This window comes from Globicephala melas, chromosome X (genome assembly GCF_963455315.2).
Source record: "Globicephala melas chromosome X, mGloMel1.2, whole genome shotgun sequence".
Lineage (NCBI taxonomy): Eukaryota > Metazoa > Chordata > Mammalia > Artiodactyla > Delphinidae > Globicephala > Globicephala melas.
Window position 1 is genome coordinate 11,558,358 of NC_083335.1, and position 13,154 is coordinate 11,571,511.

At 41.2% G+C, this 13,154-nt stretch overlaps 1 pseudogene; it reads right to left on the minus strand.

Annotated features, from left to right (window-relative positions):
- Positions 1–2,860: 2,860 nt before the first annotated feature.
- Positions 2,861–12,631, minus strand: LOC138842525 (fibrous sheath-interacting protein 2-like; annotated as a pseudogene).
- Positions 12,632–13,154: the final 523 nt, after the last annotated feature.

Here is a 13,154-nt window from a genome sequence, read left to right on the forward strand (position 1 = left end):
GAACTAATCATTTTTTTGGGGGGGGTGATCTGGCTTCCTTCATTCAGCATAATTATTTTGAGATTCATCAATATTGTTGCCTGTATTAATAGTTTTTTCCTTTTTGTTACTGAGTAGTATCCCATGGTATGGATGCAGTACAGTTTATCCATTTGCCTGCTGAAGGACATTTGGGTTGTTTCCAGTTTTTTGGCTATTATGAATAACGTTGCTATGGACATTGATGTACAAGTCTTTATGTGGACATATATTTTCATTTCTTGTGGGCACATACCTAGGAGTGGAATGACTGAATCATGTGGTAGATGTAAGTTTAACTCAGGCTGCCAAAATGTTTTCCACAGTGGTTGTACCATTTTACATTCCCACCTGCAATGTCAGAGAGTTCTAGTTGCTTCACGTCCTTGCAAATACTTGGTATGGTCAGTTACTTAAATTCTAGACATTTTACAGGGTGTATAATGTTATCTCACTGTGGTTTGGTTTATATTTCCCTAATGACTAATAATGTTAAACAGCTTTTTGTGTGCTTATTTGCCATCTGTACGTCTTCAGTAAAATGGTTGTTCATGCCTTTTGCCCAAGTTTATTCGGTTGTCACATTACATATATTGCATGTTTTTCTATATTTTACACTTTTTACAGTGATCATGCCTTCTACATGTAGGTCTGGAGACCATCTTTTGCTGTGCTCACTTTTGGGGCTTGACAGATGCGAAACAGCCATTATGCAACAGGGCTATTTTTTAAATTGTATATATTTTTTTTCATTTTTGACTCTCTAAGTACAAGACCTCTACCCTAGTCTTCCATAGGCATCCACCTGCCTGGGGGTGGAACTAGGGGAGGGGAGGTTAGAATTTTTAACAGGAGGAATGCCACGATAAACACCCAGGTAATATTCAGCACCTGTCATCCCAAAATACGATGACACAGCCAAGACAGTATGACCTGCAAGCCATGCAATTGTCTCAAGAATTTCCCTAAATTTTATCTTCTTTTTTGTGTAGCAAGAGCCTGGAATACTTAGAAAATTCTCCTTTAGTGTACTGGAGATACCCTAAGCCCACCAATAACAGTTATCTGGGCTCAGAAAGAAGGGATATGACTTAAGAAAAGTTAGGGGGAAAAAAGTCCACTCCTTTAGCAGCCCAGAGATGGTGGGAAAATGGAAAGGTGGTGGGAGAGGCTGGAGAGCAAAGATGGGTCTTCACATTTGGGCCTTGGTGCTTCATAACTGAGGTTAATATGGAGAGAAAAGAAGAGCTATTGCTCTACTCTGTTTTGGACTCTAGAAAGAGATTTTTTCGGCTACCCCCGCCCCTGCCACCTCCTCCTCACCTGGGGCATGACCCAGAAACGTTGCAATACAGTGTGGTCAGGCAGAGCAAGGCTCTCTCTGAAGTTTTGTTTTAACTATCTTACAACTGACATAAAATTGTAAGACAGTTAAAGTATACATTGTGGTGATTTGATATATATGTATACTGTGAGAGGATTTCCCCCATTTAGTTAATTAGCACATCCATCACCTCACATATTTACATTTGTTGTTGTTGTTGAAAACATTTAAGTTCTACTCTCTTAGCAAATTTTAATTATACAAAACAATGTTTTCAACTATAGTTGCCATGTTATACACCGGCTCCTCAGAGCTTATTCATCTTATAGCTGAAAATTTGTACCCTTTTACCAACCTCTCCCTATTTCCCCTTGAGGTTTTGCTTTCTTAAGCCACTCTTGGTTCCCATGTGGTATACACATGGCCCAGAAAGGGCTGAGAATCTAGCTGGGAAGCTTGCCATGGGGAGTCACTAGGCTGGGGGTAAGAGGTCTCCATCCCGAGTGTTAGTGGAGCAGCCAGCCAGAGCTGAGGTGGAATGGGAAAGCCAGAGGATTCTACTAAGCCCAGCGAGACTAGACCATGAGTCATGGCAGTGATGGCCAAATCAGCTGTGAATGACAACAGGCCAAGGACTATCTCAGTGGAGATAAGGGCATCTCTCTGAAGACCAGAGAAGGCAGAGGACAAAAAAGTCATCCAAGCCCCCTTACTTTATTCCACCTCCACGAGGTCATGGAAGCCAGTGTTTCCCAAAATTTAATGTGCATATAATACACTGGGGATCTTATGAAAATGCAGATTCTGACTCAGTAGGTCTGGGGTGGGGCCTGAGAATCTGCATTTCTAATAAGCGCCCTGGTGATGCCCATACTGCTAACACTTAAAGGAGTAAGAACATAAGCCACACCTGTTGCCCCAGACAACATCTTTGGGAAAGCAGCAGAAAAGTGGGGAGGCTCTCTGAAGGTCTGAGCCATTTTGGGGACTCCATAAAGGCAGAATCTAGAGGAGTATGTTAGAAAAATCAATGACTGAGCCAGAAAACAAAAGGAAGGAAGGCACTTAGATCCAGCAAATAGTGCTAGCCCTACATGTGCTAAAGAAGCCAACTCAAGAAGTAGGTTGAAATGTTAAAATGGCAACAGCTACTACTCAGTTGGGCAGTTCTAAAAGGAACAGGGGAATAAGAGTGGTGACACTGGGGCTTCCCTGGTGGTGCAGTGGTTGAGAGTCTGCCTGCCGATGCAGGGGACACAGGTTTGTGCCCCGGTCCGGGAAGATCCCACATGCCGCGGAGCGGCTGGGCCCGTGAGCCATGGCCGCTGAGCCTGCGCGTCCGGGGCCTGTGCTCCGCAACGAGAGAGGCCACAACAGTGAGAGGCCCGCGTACCGCCAAAAAAAAAGAGTGGTGACACTGATTGCACACTCCACTGCTGCAGAAAAATATGTGGCAGAATGAAATACTTCTGCTGCTAGTAAAGTGACAAGTTACTTCAGGCCTGAAAAGTCCAAAGCCTAAGGAAGGGCAGGGTTTTGAGAGAAAGCACTGGTCCGGGTCTTGATCCTCACGAGGTCTTTAGGGCCATAGGCTTCAGAAACATCAGTAGCAAGCACCTCCAGTGAGCAATTTGCAAGGATGATGCTCCAGGTGAAACCAATGAGCTTCCCTAGGAGGCAGAACTGCTGAGCAAGGTATGGGAGCTGTGGTGGCAGCAGTCGGTGAAGCACAGCGTAAAAAAATGCTTTGGGATCTTTTTGGGAATGGAAAAGTACAGAAATGAGATCAGGAGCAGGGGCTGTGTGTGGAGGGGACAGGGCTCTGCACTGGGCTTGCAGAGTTGTCAGCTGCAAAACGTGGGCTGTCCTGTTCAGAGGCGTGTGGAGACAGTGACTCCAACTGAGTAATTAGGACCGCAAGAGCGGCTGTAGCATTGTTGGTAAGAATTACTCAAAATCCATCATTTATAACAGAGGACAGAGGATTTATCCATCTTATAAGCAGAAGCAATCAGTACCAAATCCAGTATTTACACAAATTACTATTTTAGTATTTCTAATCATAATATTACAATTACGTTTTTGTCCTTGGTGTAATTTCTGGTGACCGGCAGTGATACTCATTTCCTTGATCTTTGGATAAGAAGCTTAAAAAAACACAATATTTATTTTTAATAGTGCTGATGACAAAGTTATTCAAGATAGATTTTATTTATCCTTTCATGCCCAACAGGAGGGAGCCATAGCCTAATCTGTATATGGGGTTGTGGAGAGGAATTAGAGAGGATAGGTAGTGGGTCTCAATGGGAGGCAGTTTTGTATCCCAGGGGATAATGGAATTTGGACATGTCTGGAGACATTTTTTAAAAAAATATATATATATTTTTTACATCTTTATTGGAGTATAATTGCTTTACAATGGTGTGTTAGTTTCTGCTTTATAACAAAGTGAATCAGTTATACATATACATATGTTCCCATATCTCTTCCCTCTTGCATCTCCCTCCCTCCCACCCTCCCTATCCCACCCCTCCAGGCAGTCACAAAGCACCAAGCTGATCTTCCTGTGCTATGTAGCTGCTTCCCACTAGCTATCTACCTTATGTTTGGTAGTGTATATATGTCCATGCCACTCTCTCGCTTTGTCACAGCTTACCCTTCCCCCTCCCCATATCCTCAAGCCCGTTCTCTAGTAGGTCTGTGTCTTTATTCCTGTCTTACCCCTAGGTTCTTCATGACATTTTTTTTCTTAAATTCCATATAGATGTGTTAGCATACAGTATTTGTCTTTCTCTTTCTGACTTACTTCACTCTGTATGACAGACTCTAGGTCTATCCACCTCATTACAAATAACTCAGTTTCATTTTGGTGCTCAGGCTCTTCGTTGTGGTGTGTGAGCTTCTCTCTCGTTGTGGTGTGTGGGTTTTCTCTCTCTGATTGTGGTGCGTGGACTCCAGAGTGCATGGGCTCTGTAGTTGTGGTGCATAATTCTTATGTTTAAAAATTTAATATCAACTTGCCACTGGAAATGCAAAACAAATACTTCAAATATGATGGTACATTTGAAGGGAGCCCTCATTCCTGTCTTGAGATTTCTAAAGTCACAAAGAGTATAAGGCTAGGAAGGTAATAAGGGTAAGTTTCCTTTTGTTGTCCAGCATGAAGAATGTATTTTAATAACTAGATCTAATTTAACTCATTTCCTACTTTCTGGAGACTGGTCGCATTTCAGACCAGCCCTTGAAGTCCAGGTTCAGACCAGACTCGCTCTCTCCATCAATAGATATCCTTGTGAGTTTAGGCCACTTCTGAAAATTCACACTTTAAAATATCAAAATTGGCAAAAGCCTGTCCTCAAAATAGCCCAAATTATTGGTCAAAGCTCACTCTACCTTCTGGTGAGCTTCTTCTTTGACTTTTCTATGTTGTTCCTCAACTCTTGCTTCTCTTTTTACTTCTTCTCCAATCTTTGTTAGAAGTAACATTTCCTTTTTTTTTTTTTTGTTTTTGCGGTACGTGGGCCTCTCACTGTTGTGGCCTCTCCCGTTGCGGAGCACAGGCTCCGGACGCGCAGGCTCAGCGGCCATGGCTCACGGGCCCAGCCGCTCCGCGGCATGTGGGATCCTCCTGGACCAGGGCACGAACCCGTGTCCCCTGTGTCGGCAGGCGGACTCTCAACCACTGCGCCACCAGGGAAGCCCAGAAGTAACGTTTCTTTTGTTTTCCATTCCTAAGGAGCACAATGTCATGGTAGTCAGCAGGGGTTCTCTTTCATAATCTTTTTTTGTTTTGTTTTGTCTTTGTCAGTAGGTGAATTAGGTCAAATCAAGGGCCTTACAGAAATTTGGACAACCATAATGAAACTCTTACATTGGCTTTAGAATGGGCTTATCTTACTGCTTTTTTATTCAGAATATATTGGTGGATGCAACAGAATGGCAAAAGGAAGGAAATTATTTTCTTACTGGAAACAATTCAAACATAAGCCCGGCTCCAAAGATGGATCTAAAAAGATGCTGGCAAGGGGACTTTCTCTTATGGATTTGGGGGGTTATCATATGTGATCTGTTGACCTTAAATGTATTTTGACAGAGAACCTAAACAAGTAGCCTTGTCTGAATGTTGAGGAGTGAGAGTACAGGCATGGTTATTTTTCACTAGAGTTAAATTCTAAAACTTTAAGAGCAGATGAAGTGTGACTGTACTGTGATGGATATATAATGTGTGGTATCAGTCTCACTGTATTAACTAAAAACTTGTCTGTTATAACAGTGATATAAGATTAATAGCAGTTTATTATTTTAAAAAATTATAAACAGTGGTTTACTTTTTAGACCTGAAATAACTTCAGGTAATATGGTGGGACTGTTAAAAATGTTTATAAATAAAACAATCATGCACAATTTTCCCATCAACATTTAAAATTTGGTGTTTCTCACCTCTTCAATTTATCTACGGAGACTAAGTTTTCTTAGAATGTGGTCCCAATGTCCTCTTTCTTCTTCCTTTATCTGGAGTATGTTCTGCTTTTCTGCCATGTGTTCAAGCTTGTTTAATTCCCTACTAATCATATCTAAATATCTAAGTAAAAGTGTAAATATAAGTGAAGATAAATTGGGTGTTTCCCTTATGATGGTATTATCTATTCTGACATTCCCAAACCACCTTCTGGGTTGCTTTTTATTTCTTGAACTACAGGAAACGTAGAGATTTTCAGGGACTTTTAAGCTAGTCAGATCCACCAACTCACCATGATGTACTAATTTTATCAGACTCTGTTGTTGTGGCTGGGACAATGGCAAAATATAGAACTGAGTGATTAAAAGCATTTTACACGGGGATTAGTCATAACTCAGGAGTTCTGGGAACATGAGTTTCCAAAGACAGCTGAAATCAACTTAAGCACTGACTTCAAAAAACAAGTAGATTTGAATTTCCTTTAAAAAAATAAGTGGGTACTGGCCTCTCTGTAATTCCCAAGTTCTTGAACAACCTCTCATGTATAGATAGGTCTGTAGACTACTAGTCTGCCACTCTGGTGAATCAGTATATATTATGGCATGTCATGACATGAATCCATGAAATATAAGAGCCAGGTGATGGAGAACTGGCCCCCATCCCTGATAAAGGAGAAAGAGGAGGAACTATATATAATTCATCGCTTTGCCTCCTGGGGCATGGGCTTGGCCGCTGAATGGTAACATTGAATGTGTGTGGGTAATAGCTGAATGAACATACACAGTTGGTTGGGGAATAACACCTGTTTATATTATCATCAGATGAAGTTACAGCAACTCTCTCTTTTTGATCTTGCAGTAATTTCCTTAAACTTAAGTTTGAAATGTGCTAATGACACCTTCTTTCCTCTGTTACTATGGACTTGGGTTTCCCAAGGTCAGGGATCTGTACTTTGGAATTGTTCTTCAAATATCAGTTTGTCTTACCTCTTGGGCTCCCTAGTGACTCCAGTTTCTCAGGTAGAAACTCTCCTCCCTAGCCATGGTACCAAGGTTCCCAATCCCTGTTACCTCTTAATCTCCTTTCCTTTCTCTCCACATTGAAGACTACAGGAGATTAAATAGTGTCTAATACTTTTTTCATTCTGCTTTCAATTATTTCTAGTACTTTTACAACTTTCTGGGGTCCACAATATGTCCGCAAAAAGATGCATTAACTTTGGTCATACCTCTGCTTTATTAACAGCTCTTGGTCTGGAGTTGTTTGTATACTTTCCTATAACAGCCAGTCTTGGAACTGTGTATTGTCATAATTGTCACAGGCTCTCTTGGTTTCATACAACTTATTTACTTGTTTTTCAATCATTTTCTGAGAGAGAAAAAAGAATTAAAAGTTTTTATATTGGCCAGAAATAACCCTGTCCTTTGATATGCCTTCTTATGTTTAGGGCTTGGTAAACTTCCTATAGTTTACAAATGGTTAATTAACCTGCATTTAAGTCTAGTGTGGCTCCACTCCAGATAAGTGAAAATTTCTCTGTAAGTGAAAGGCAGAGGTCTCATTTTTATCTCACAGATATTTAGAGATATTTTTTGATTTGTTACCTTAATACTTCTAGGTCAGGATATCATAAGAAAATATTCTGTATAAGACCAAACCTTTTTTCTACAACCTACATAAAAACTTTCTTACAGGCCTCAAATAAAACAAATTTAAGTGTTTAACTTACTTGTTCTCTTATGTAGTTTCTTTCAAAGTCTAGTTTTAAACTGGTGAGATACTGCCTGTACTTATTCAATTCCTTCAAGGTACATACAACCTATAAAAACAAAAACCAAAAACCAAATATATAAATAGAAAGTTGTAACAATCATGAAACTTCCCAGAGAAGAGAGTCATAAGAACATTCATTTTAGTAACAATTTTGGGATCAAGGGTAGTGATAGCATATTTTGGTAATAATTTGGAAGGCAATATCTCTCTATAGTGGTTTATCACCAGGAAATTTCTACCTAAATAATATTATTTCAATAATATGGTTCACATCATAATCAAGAATTTACTATGCTTAATGAATTTGTTATTAAAACACCAGTATAGGGCTTCCCTGGTGGCGCAGTGGTTGAGCGTCCGCCTGCCGATGCAGGGACACGGGTTCGTGCCCCGGTCCGGGAAGATCCCACATGCCGCGGAGCAGCTGGGCCCGTGAGCCATGGCCGCTGAGCCTGCGCGTCCGGAGCCTGTGCTCCACAACGGGAGAGGCCACAGCAGTGAGAGGCCCGCGTACCGTAAAAAAACAAAACAAAACAAACAAACAAAAAAAACCCCAGTATAATAATGATGTTAACTTTCAGAAGAATTTATTCTATCAAGCTGTATTCTGCTAGGTTTCCATTTTGTCTCTAGTCTTCTCAAAGGGTATAGGAAATATTCCTTGACAGGTATACAGTGCCATTATTACTTTTAGAGCCAGAGGAAAGGCACTAATAATACAGCTGAGAGAAAATACATAAATAAATAAATGTGTATGTATATGTCTTTACATATTCAAATCATTTGGTGCTTATCTTTTGCTTTTATCAAAGAAAAAAGATCAAGTGGGAACAATTTTATTTAGAAACAGCCGCCTGATTTCTCTTTACTCAAATACTGAGTAATTCATTGAGTTTTCTGTTAGGTATTCTTTATTGCTCAATTAAAAGTTGACACAGGCTCCCAGTGAAGTACAGAAGCAAGCATCTATCAAGTCCATATGTTTTTGCTGGTTAACAGGAAGCAGGATTCAACCCACCTTATTATTGCTGGTGACATAGCCGCCTTTCTTTAATCTCCTCAGGATATCCTTTCGCCTATAGTATATTTTTAAATGTGGATCATGCAGGCTTTTATAGCTTGTTTCCAAAAGTTGACAATAAGAATCAGTCAGGTTAAAGTCATAAGAAGGTTGATAAAGCTGCAAACACACAGATTCAAAAGTACTACGTGTAAAATGAATGAAAGCACACTTTTAAACTTCAATTTGTTGAAGTGATTAGGCTGTTTGTTGAAAATAAAACATGCAAGAAGAATCTGAAGTGAGGGAATACTCCCTCCTTCAGAGGGAATCTGAGGTGAGGCTGATTTGGGTAAATCTAATGCCTTTCTCTTCCTCTCTATCAGAGCTGACTTTAGGCTGGAGGTGGCAGCCTCAGCCTCAATCCCATTCCTGGACACTGAGATATGGCCCTAAATGTTCCTGTAAGGTAGGTAGGATACTAAATATGAGCAGAGGAGTAGACAGGAAGGGGCATGATGGGTTCTAGCTTTGTTTTTCCATTGAAAAGCTTCTTTTGTAAGTTTCTGACTACTTGATTGATGCCAGCCTCTTGTCTCTCCCAAGGGACCTATATAAGGAAGCTGGATTCCCTGACTACCAATGTCTTCTTAAAAAGGCAAAGAAAGACATCCTTCTGGGCAATGATTTAATTTACAGTGAAACTAAACAGGAAGCCCATATCTTTCCTAGAAGAGAAACAATCAGCAGTGATGGCAATTGAAACAGTGCTGCAGTTAGTGGGTTGATTATTGCTTCTTTTAGATGTTGACTTTTGTTGGTGATGGCATGTGTTGACCAAACCTTGGCTACTGACCTATCAGGAAAGAACAAATCCATTCATTAAGGCCAGGGTAAGCTTTCTATTGTCAATCAAAATAATTGGTTTCCCTGAACAGAAGAATTTATTATGTCATCACTACCTGCCGGTGGGAGATCATAGGGCAGACTTTTAAAAGTAGGCAAATTGTTCTTTTCACTTAACGTGGTATCTTTTCCTGAAAGCAAAGTGTCAAGGTTAATTGGCAAAGTATTTACTATTTACTTTATGGTAAAACCAATTTAAGGAGTTTGTGAACAGGTGCTACTCAAGTATAGTATACTAATAAGCAAATTAATTTATAGATAAATTACTTGAGAATAAGTTTACTATCAAATGTTGAAGGACTATAGCCAGTACTTTATAATAACTATAAATGGAGTATAACCTTTAAAAACTGTGGCTCACTATGTTGTACACCTGTAACATATAATATTGTACAGAAACTATACTTCAATTAAAAATGTTGAAGTAATAGGATCAGTTGTCAGGTTTGGATTAATGAATAGCTAGACAGGTACATTACATTGTTATATTTTAATCTTATTGAAAAGAAGACAGTAGAATACTATAATTTCCCTTACACTTGCATTCAAAATAATATGAAAGACCTTTAAATTACATTTCTGTAGCACTCTGCTAAAGTGGTTTGCAGTTCAGGAAGCAGCAAGGTCAGGTGAAGGAGCATGGCCTAAGAAATCAGGAGACTGTGGTTCTGGTCTAAATTCTGCCACCATCTACCTGTCATAGCTTCACCTTAAAAGGTGGTCATGAGGGTAAAGTTAAGTTGAAAAAAAAAACAACTAAATGTGTAAATATAAAGTCTTACTTCCTTGAGGAGATCTTGCCAAAAGACAAAGAAGGATCCCACTAAGTTAGTCTTTACAGGAGTTGAATATAGTACCTGACCATGATTAAATGCATATGTTTTGGGCTTCCCTGGTGGTGCAGTGGTTAAGAATCTGCCTGCCAATGCAGGGGACACGGGTTTGATTCCTGGTCCGGGAAGATCCCACATGCCACGGAGCAACTAAGCCTGTGCGCCACAACTACTGAGCCTACGCTCTAGAGCCTGCGAGCCACAACTACTGAGCCCACGAGCCACAACTACTGAAGCCTGCATGCCTAGAGCCCGTGCTCCACACAAGAGAAGCCACTGCAATGAGAAGCCCGCGCGGCACAAAGAAGAGTAGCCCCCACTCGCCGCAACTAGAGAAAGCCGGCGCGCAACAACAAAGACCAACTCAGCCAAAAATAAATAAATAAAATGAATTATATGTAAAAAAATAAATGCATACGTTTTGGGGGAATCAGTATAATATAGAGCAAATCAGTATAATTAAGTATGGAAAAAAATCAGGAAATAAGAAGTAGCTAACAAGTGAATAACAGAATAACACAATATAAATATGGCAAATAAAAGATATTTGAGAGGGCTTCCCTCGTGACGCAGTGGTTGAGAATCTGCCTGCCAATGCAGGGGACACGAGTTCGAGCCCTGGTCTGGGAAGATCCCACATGCCACAGAGCAGCTAGGCCCGTGAGCCACAATTACTGAGCCTGTGCTTCTGGAGCCTGTGCTCCGCAACAAGAGAGGCCGTGACAGTGAGAGGCCCGCGCACTGCGATGAAGAGTGGCCCCCGCTTGCCACAACTAGAGAAAGCCCTCGCACAGAAACGAAGACCCAACACAGCCAAAAATAAATAAATAAATATTAAAAAAAAAGATATTTGAGGAAGAAACCAACAGAGAGGGCTACAGTTACAAAGTAAAAAGGAGTGTTATTGCTAGTAGTGAAATAGGCTTTGAGTATGTTTTAGGAATGCTAATTCATGGGAGTGGGTAGAACATATTGGGTTTGAAAATAGAAATTATATTGTTTTCCAGCAATAAAACTTTAAAAAATCATATATATTAGACAAATGTCTGAAATACCAAGGAGCCCTGTACTCATCCTTGATGACACCCTAGAGAGTGGAAGGGTAAGGATGTCATAAATATTCCTGTAGAACCTTTTGCTATTGTGATCAAAGCACACACTCAACCAGAGAGTTCTCAACCTCCTTCAGGCTTGGCCTAAAGCTAAGGACAGTGTGCGGAGTGTTAGGCAGAGGACTTAAAATGTGTAAAAATGTGAGTGCAGCACTCTGAACCAGTAATAGTACTTTCAGTGCTGAGTGAGATAGTGCAGGCCAAGGGCAATGTAAATTCTAAGGAAGAATGAGACAATTGGGGGTTGGGACACTGGCGAAAGGCTTCATATAGTAGCTCTTGAAAGATGGCTCAAATTGAAGGTCAGGAAGGGGAGGAGTGCATGCCAGGTTTCAGGAGCCAGAAGAACAAAGGCACAGAAGTAGGAATTAGCATGGTACGTGTGGGTAGGCAGAAAAGACCCCGACCTTTCAGGCTCTGAGTTGGAGATAAAGCTGAATTGGGTGGCTGAGGCATATCATGGGGGCTTCTATCATTAAAGTGAGGTTCAGACACTGAACACTTCAACTCATTTTAACTTCACTTGGTGTGTGAAATTGAAGTTGACTCAAAGCAGAATCATAGCAGTGTTTCAAGTTTAATAGCAAGCTGAAAACAGTCAAGAAAATCACTTCAGCACTATTAAAAGTTAGTTTACCTTTTCACTTAAATTTGTAGGCAGCTTGACCCCAAGAGGAAGATTCAATAGATGAGCAGCTCCCACCTCTGGAATGGGTTTTTTTTGAGAGCTCTGTCAGATATAATTAGAAAGTTTCTTTTTTTCTAGAACTATTCTTTTAGTTTAGACCAATCTACTTAAACTTCAATAGGCTAATACCTCCAAATAAACCAAAGAATCACACACTCAGGGTTGAAAGAACCCGTCCTGCTGACAACCTGGAAGGCCTCCCAGTTTACCCTGGTCACCAACCCTATCTCTGAGCACCGTTCAGAGCTAATCCAGGCCAGAGGCAGCTCTAGGCACTAACTGCCGGGGGCCTGGGAGCCGGAAGCCAAGCGTCAAAGACCCATCCCCACCTCTGCTGAGATCTCCCCCTCTTCCATCTGCCCGCCCTCCTTCCCTTCCGAGACCAGCCCCGGATCCCGGAGGAGGACCGACTGGCCGCCACTCACGGAGTCGCACTGCCTCCTGTCGGCAGTTAGGCTGCTGGCAGCTGCCTTAGCGGCGGCGGCTTGGGCAGTGTTATAGCAGTTGCTGAGGTACATACAGATCCATGGCCATACGTCAGCCCCCAGGGGGCTGGGGGCTGGGGCGCAGCAAGCAGTCTTCCTTTCTTCTCTTCACGCACACCTTTCCCGCTCCACGCCCACATCCAGTCTGGGCAGCCAAGACAGTGGTCACCCGGGTAAATACATTGAGAGCCGAGGCTGCACTTGGTTTGTTGGGAATTTGTACTTTGTCTCCCTGTTCTTTCATGCATCTTTTTATTGTGCTAAAAGTGCATAACATAAAATTTACCATCTTAACCATTTTTAAGTGTACGGTTCAGTAGTATTACATATGTTCAAATTGTTATGCAACAGATCTCCAGAACTTATTCATTTTGCAAAACTGAAACGCTATACCCATTAAACAGTTCTCCTTTCCTCCCTTCCCCCCAGCCACTGGTAGCCACCATTCTGCTTTCTGTTTCTATGAATTGGAATACTTCAGATACCTTATATAAGTGATATAAGTGGAATCAAGGAGTATTTGTCTTTTGTGATTGGCTTGTTTCACTTAGTATAA